The sequence below is a fragment of the Phocoena phocoena genome, chromosome 1 (genome assembly GCF_963924675.1).
Source record: "Phocoena phocoena chromosome 1, mPhoPho1.1, whole genome shotgun sequence".
Classification (NCBI taxonomy): Eukaryota; Metazoa; Chordata; class Mammalia; order Artiodactyla; family Phocoenidae; genus Phocoena; species Phocoena phocoena.
In genome coordinates, this window is record NC_089219.1 from 57373391 (window position 1) to 57380292 (window position 6902).

Here is a 6902-nt window from a genome sequence, read left to right on the forward strand (position 1 = left end):
TGTTTTTGGATGGAATGTCCTATAAATATCAATTAAGTCCATCTTGTTTAATGTATCATTTAAAGCTTGTGTTTCCTTATTTATTTTCATTTTGGATGATCTGTCCATTGGTGAAAGTGGGGGTGTTAAAGTCCCCTACTATGAATGTGTTACTGTTGATTTCCCCTTGTATGGCTGTTAGTAGTTGCCTTATGTATTGAGGTGCTCCTATGTTGGGTGCATAAATATTTACAATTGTTATATCTTCTTCTTGGATCAATCCCTTTATCATTATGTAGTGTCCTTCTTTGTCTCTTCTAATAGTCTTTATTTTAAAGTCTATTTTGTCTGATATGAGAATTGTTACTCCAGCTTTCTTTTGGTTTCCATTTGCATGAAATATTTTTTTCCATCCCCCTTCTGTCAGTTTGTATGTGTCTCTAGATCTGAAGTGGGTCTCTTGTAGACAGCAAATATATGGGTCTTGTTTTTGTATCCATTCAGCCAATCTGTGTCTTTTGGTGGGAGCATTTAGTCCATTTACATTTAAGGTAATTATCGGTATGTATGTTCTTATTCCCATTTTCTTAATTGTTTTGGGTTCGTTATTGTAGGTCTTTTCCTTCTCTTGTGTTTCTTGCCTAGAGAAGTTCCTTTAGCAGTTGTTGTAAAGCTGGTTTGGTGGTGCTGAATTCTCTCAGCTTTTGCTTTTCTGTAAAGGTTTTAATTTCTCCATCAAATCTGAATGAGACCCTTGCTGGGTAGAGTAATCTTGGTTGCAGGTTTTTCTCCTTCATCACTTTAAATATGTCCTGCCAGTCCCTTCTGGCTTGCAGAGTTTCTGCTGAAAGGTCAGCTGTTGACCTGATGGGGATTCCCTTGTGTGTTATTTGTTGGTTTTCCCTTGCTGCTTTTAATATGCTTTCTTTGTATTTAATTTTTGACAGTTTGATTAATATGTGTCTTGGCATATTTCTCCTTGGATTTATCCTATATGGGACTCTCTATGTTTCCTGTACTTGATTAACTATTTCCTTTCCCATTTTAGGGAAGTTTTCAACTATAATCTGTTCAAATATTTTCTTAGTCTCTTTGTTTTTCTCTTCTTCTTCTGGAACCCCTATAATTTGAATGTTGGTGTGTTTAATGTTGTCCCAGAGGTCTCTGAGACTGTCCTCAGTTCTTTTCATTCTTTTTTCTTTATTCTGCTCTGCAGTAGTTATTTCCACTATTTTATATTCCAGGTCACTTATCCGTTCTTCTGCCTCAGTTAATCTGCTATTGATCCCATCTAGAGTATTTTTAATTTCACTTATTGTGTTGTTCATCATCATTTGTTTCATCTTTAGTTCTCCTAGGTCCTTGTTAAGGTTTCTTGCATTTTGTCTATTCTATTTCCAAGATTTTGGATCATCTTTACTATCATTATTCTGAATTCTTTCTCAGGTAGACTGCCTATTTCCTCTTCATTTGTTAGGTCTGGTGGGTTTTTATCTTGCTCCTTCATCTGCTGTGTATTTTTCTGTCTTCTCATTTTTCTTATCTTACTGTGTTTGGGGTCTCCTTTTTGCAGGCTGCAGGTTCGTAGTTCCCGTTGTTTTTGGTGTCTGTCCCCAGTGGCTAAGGTTGGTTCAGTGTGTTGTGTAGGCTTCCTGGTGGAGGGGACTAGTGCCTGTGTTCTGGTGGATGAGGCTGGATCTTGTCTTTCTGGTGGGCAGGTCCATGTCTGGTGGTGTGCTATGGACACAAGTCTGTGGACTTGTTATGATTTTAGGCAGCCTCTCTGCTAATGGGTGGGGTTGTGTTCCTGTCTTGCTAGTTGTTTGGTATAGGGTGTCCAGCACTGTAGCTTGCTGGTCATTGAGTGAAGCTGGGTGCTGGTTTTGAGATGGAGATCTCTAGGAGACTTTCGCCATTTGATATTTTGTGGAGCTGGGAGGTCTCTTGTGGACCAGTGTCCTGAAGTTGGCTCTCCCACCTCAGAGGCACAGCACTGACTCCTGGCTGCAGTACCAAGAGCCTTTCATCCACATGGCTCAGAATAAATGGGAGAAAAAGTAGAAAGAAAGAATTAGTAGAAGTAGAAAGAAAGAAAGAAAGAAAGGAGGGAAGGAGGGAGGGCAGGAGGAAGGAAGGAAGGAAGAAGGGAAGGAAGAAAAAAGAAAGAAAGAAGATAAAGTAAAATAAAATAAAGTTATTAAAATAAAACATAATTATTAAGAAAAAAACAAAAAACAAAATGGACAGATAGAACCCTAGGACAAATGGTGGAAGCAGAGCTATACAGACAAAATCTCACACAGAAGCATACACACTCACAAAAAGAGGAAAAGGGGAAAAAATCATAAATCTTGCTCTCAAAGTCCACCTCCTCAATTTGGGATGATTCGTTGTCTATTCATGTATTCCACAGATGCAGGGTACATCAAGTTGATTGTGAACCTTTAATCTGCTGCTTCTGAGGCTGCTGGGAGAGATTTCCCTTTCTCTTCTTTGTTCTCACAGCTCCCAGGGGCTCAGCTTTGGATTTGGCCCCGCCTCTGCATGTAGGTCGCTGGAGGGCGTCTGTTCTTCGCTCAGACAGGACGGGGTTAAAGGAACCGCTGATTCGGGGGCTCTGGCTCAGTCAAGCCGGGGGGAGGGAGGGGCACGGAGTGCAGGGTGAGCCTGCGGCGGCAGAGGCCAGCGTGACGTTGCACCAGCCTGTGGCGCACCATGCGTTCTCCCGGGGAAGTTGTCTCTGTATCCCGGGAACCTGGCAGTGGCAGGCTGCACAGGCTCCCCGGAAGTGGGGTGTGGATAGTGACCTGTGCTTGCACACAGGCTTCTTGGTGGTGGCAGCAGCAGCCTTAGCGTCTCACGCCCATCTCTGGGGTCCGCGCTCTTAGCCGTAGCTCGCGCCCGTCTCTGGAGCTCCTTTAAGCAGCGCTCTTAATCCCCTCTCCTCGTGCCCGAGTAAACAAAGAGGGAAGAAAAAGTCTCTTGCCTCTTCTGCAGCTCCAGACTTTTCTCCGGACTCCCTCTCGGCTAGCCATGGCGCACTAATCTCCCGCAGGCTGTGTTCACGCCGCCAACCCCAGTCCTCTCCCAGCGCTCCGACCGAAGCCCAAGCCTCAACTCCCAGCCCCGCCCACCCCGACGGGTGAGCAGACAAGCCTCTTGGACTGGTGAGTGCCCATCGGCCCTGATCCTCTGTGCGGGAATCTCTCCACTTTGCCCTCCGCACCCCTGTTGCTTTGCTCTCCTCCGCGGTTCCGAAGCTTCCCGCCTCCGCTACCAGCAGTCTCCGCCCGTGAAGGGGCTTCCTAGTGTGTGGAAACCTTTCCTCCTTCACAGCTCCCTCCCACTGGTGCAGGTCCCGCCCCTATTCTTTTTTCTCTGTTGTTTCTTTTTTCTTTTGCCCTACCCAGGTACGTGGGAGGTTTCTTGCTTTTTGGGAGGTCTGAGGTCTTCTGCCTGCGTTCAGTAGGTGTTCTGTAGGAGTTGTTTCATGTGTAGATGTATTTCTGGTGTATCTGTGGGGAGGAAGGTGATCTCGCGTCTCACTCTAACGCCATCTTCCCGGAAGCCTCTCATATGTCTTCTTTTTCTTCCGTACATATACCCCAAATTTCTTCAATTCTTCATGTGACATAACTATTAAAGCATAGTCATTTGGGGCCATTTGATATAGAAATAAGCAAAGTCACACGTTAGTACTCCCGAAAGGCATGAATTTTTAGGCATAATAACTAACATGCATAATAAAAATTTTTAGTTATCTATAAATAATTTAAGCACACACTTAAAATATGTGTCACTGAAAAATTATTAAAATAGAAAGAATCCACTGCTTTAAAAAGGTAAGCTTCATGTAACAAGATGTTGCCATGGGGCTTGTTTGCTGTATCTTAGTATCAATTAAAGCACTTGTACTGTACATATCAGAATGGCAAAATGAGCCTGAGATAGAATTTTCCCTCCGTATGTTACCATGTGCAGATTTAGAAACTAGTCCAGGTCTCTTTATACCCTCAGTCAAGTCAAAGATAAACGTGGGGTCAGACAGAAAAAATGGGAAAGGAGATAACCTTTGAGGAGTGCATTTGCCTTGCTGTGAGTCTCTACCTGGCCTCCTATGAAGTAGAAGTACAGTTACAATCTTGTTACCTCAATCCTAGTGAGGGAATCTTCCAGGGCACCACTTGGAGATATTTTATGTGTCCTTTGCAGTCAGAAGATGTCATGGAGAAAACCCGTGTCTAAGAAAGCAAAAGAGGACTGTGGGCTAAGTAGAAGGTAGGAAAGAGGTTGACTGATTAGTGTAGGGACCCAGAATCAGGAGAGCACTGCTACGTTGGGACCAGCTTTTATTCCAGTGTTTATCAGGGCAAACAATGCAGGAATGTTTTCCATAGATGATGGGGGCCACATAGGACAGTATTAGTACAGTGTCTTCTTGGGTCCTACTCAATAGAGTGACCTGGAGGAGTAAGAAGATGCCTGGAAACTGAGAAAGTAATCACAAGTCTTACCGTCTAGAATAAGGATGAATCTTCCTAGGTCAAAAAAAATGGAAGAGGGTGCTATCAGCACAGCACCTTCATAGAGCCCACAAAAGCACTCCAAGAGAAAGTTAACCTAAATTAACTGTCAGGCCCAATTTAACCGTGTTCCAGGGCCATAGGACAAAAAGATACACAGCCAAATAAAAACTTTCCAAACCCCTTATCTCACCTCCCCTCCATACTGGTTCCATTCAGGTATTTGGAAAATTCACTAATGTGGAGCACTTGCCTCCCAAATGATTCCAGATAGAAGGGATTTCGTGTAGCTCCAGGATGTGTGACATGAAATAAATGAGTAGGAACACCCTTGTATTAAAACAGGATTGGCTTTTTTTTTTTCCCTCTGTGGTACGCGGGCCTCTCACTGCCGTGGCCTCTCCCATTGCGGAGCACAGGCTCCAGACGCGCAGGCTCAGCGGCCATGGTTCACGGGCCCAGCTGCTCCGCTGCATGTGGGATCTTCCCGGACCAGGGCACGATCCCGTGTCCCCTGCATCGGCAGGCGGACTCCCAACCACTGCGCCACCAGGGAAGCCCCAGGATTGGCTATTTTTAGGTAACAAATAACCCCAGAAACCTTAGTGGTCTTACACATAAAAGTTTATTTCTCACTCACATCTCCTTTAGGTCAGATAGCTTTTCAAGGCTGTTCCCTTCCAAGCGGGGATCCAGGCCCTTTCCAATTTGTGGCTATACCATCCGGAAAAAATAGCTTCCAAAGATGCAAAAGGGAGAATTGCAGAGATGACACCCACTCTCAAATAATGCTGTGTCACAGACTACTGTCCAGAATTAGTCATATGGATCCACTTAACTGTAAGTGCCTGGGACATGTTCCTTTGTGCCCAGGAAAGAAAGGAAAGCTGGATATGGTGAGCACTAATTATCTCCATCATAAACTTCCTGAATGGCTACTGCAGTGTGGGTAAGAAGGACATTTAATGTTACATCACTGGAAGGGTCATAATGTCCATGATCCTTCCTGGCTGGAGATAATTTTTAGCTCAGGTCCCTCTTGGGAAGTGACTCTTCTCACCAAAGGGACAGACATGCAATAATACACTATAGTGAAGGTATACAACTTGAAGAGTGAACACACATATAGAGAGGTGAGAACAGTCAGGTTACCAAGAATGCTGCAGGTTTAAGTATTATAGACATTCATTATTATTGGGTTAACAAATATTAGTGACCGGTAAGTTGCACCGTATGTTTGAAGGAAGATTCTCTGAGGAAATCCATGAGGAAAATTAATATTTGATGCACATATTAAGGATAGGTATTAAACAGAGATGTATGCAAATGATGATGAGTGTCTTAAAAGATCAAAAATAAATCTAGTCATTATAATAATACTGGTTACTTGATGCCCAACAGTGGGCAATATGTTTTATAAACATTTTATCCTCACTGCAAAACAAAGAATGTTTTATTATCCCCATTTTATGGATGAAGAAAGAAGAGATGAAGAAAGACCATATGAATTAGGATTCTTACAGTTGCAAGCAACAGAAACTCTTTTACTTAAACAATATGGAAATGCAATATCTCACTTAGCAGCAAATCCAGAGGTCCAGAGATAGGGCAAACTCCAGGGATTAAGTTTTTATTGTGTTACCAGGACCCCAAGTTTTCTTCCATCGTTTCATTTTGCCACCTACAGCATCAGCCAATTCCCCTTTTGGTCATAAGATGTCCGCCACCAGGAAATGCTTCCTAATTAACATCCAGAAGAAGAAAGAAACTTGTTTTCCCTTTCTCAGAAGCCACCTGTTTCCCATTAGACTAGTGGTTCTCAACTGGCAATAATTATTCCTCCCAAAGGAAATTTGGCAGTGTCTGGAGACATTCTTGGTTGTTATGACAGGAAGCAGAGGCATTACTAGCATCTAGTGGGTAGGGAGGCTACTGCTACAGGATAGGCACAGGGTAACCTCCCACAACAAAGCATTATTCAATACAAAATATCAATAGTGCTGAGGTTGAGAAACTTGTGTTAGACTAAAGCTTCATCAGGCCAAGAAGCACATCTGTGCTCACCAGTGTATCCCCAGCATGTAACAGAGTGCCTGACACATAGAAAGCATGTGATAAATATTTGCTTAAAGAATTGATGAAATAAATTTGATCTTCATGATGGTTCTTTGGTATACGCAGGGTATCATTATTCTCTTTTATTTTTTTTTTGCAAAAAAAGGATATTTAGGTTCAGAGAGCTTAAGTGCCTAACTCAAAATCAAAAAGACACAGAATCAAGATTCAAATTCAACTTTTCCAAAAATGTCCAATAGTATTCTTTCCTTTTCTAGTAATACCATTTGCTAGTAGTATTCTTTCTTTCCTCTTTTCCATGCTTCTCTAAGACTACCCTCAGCT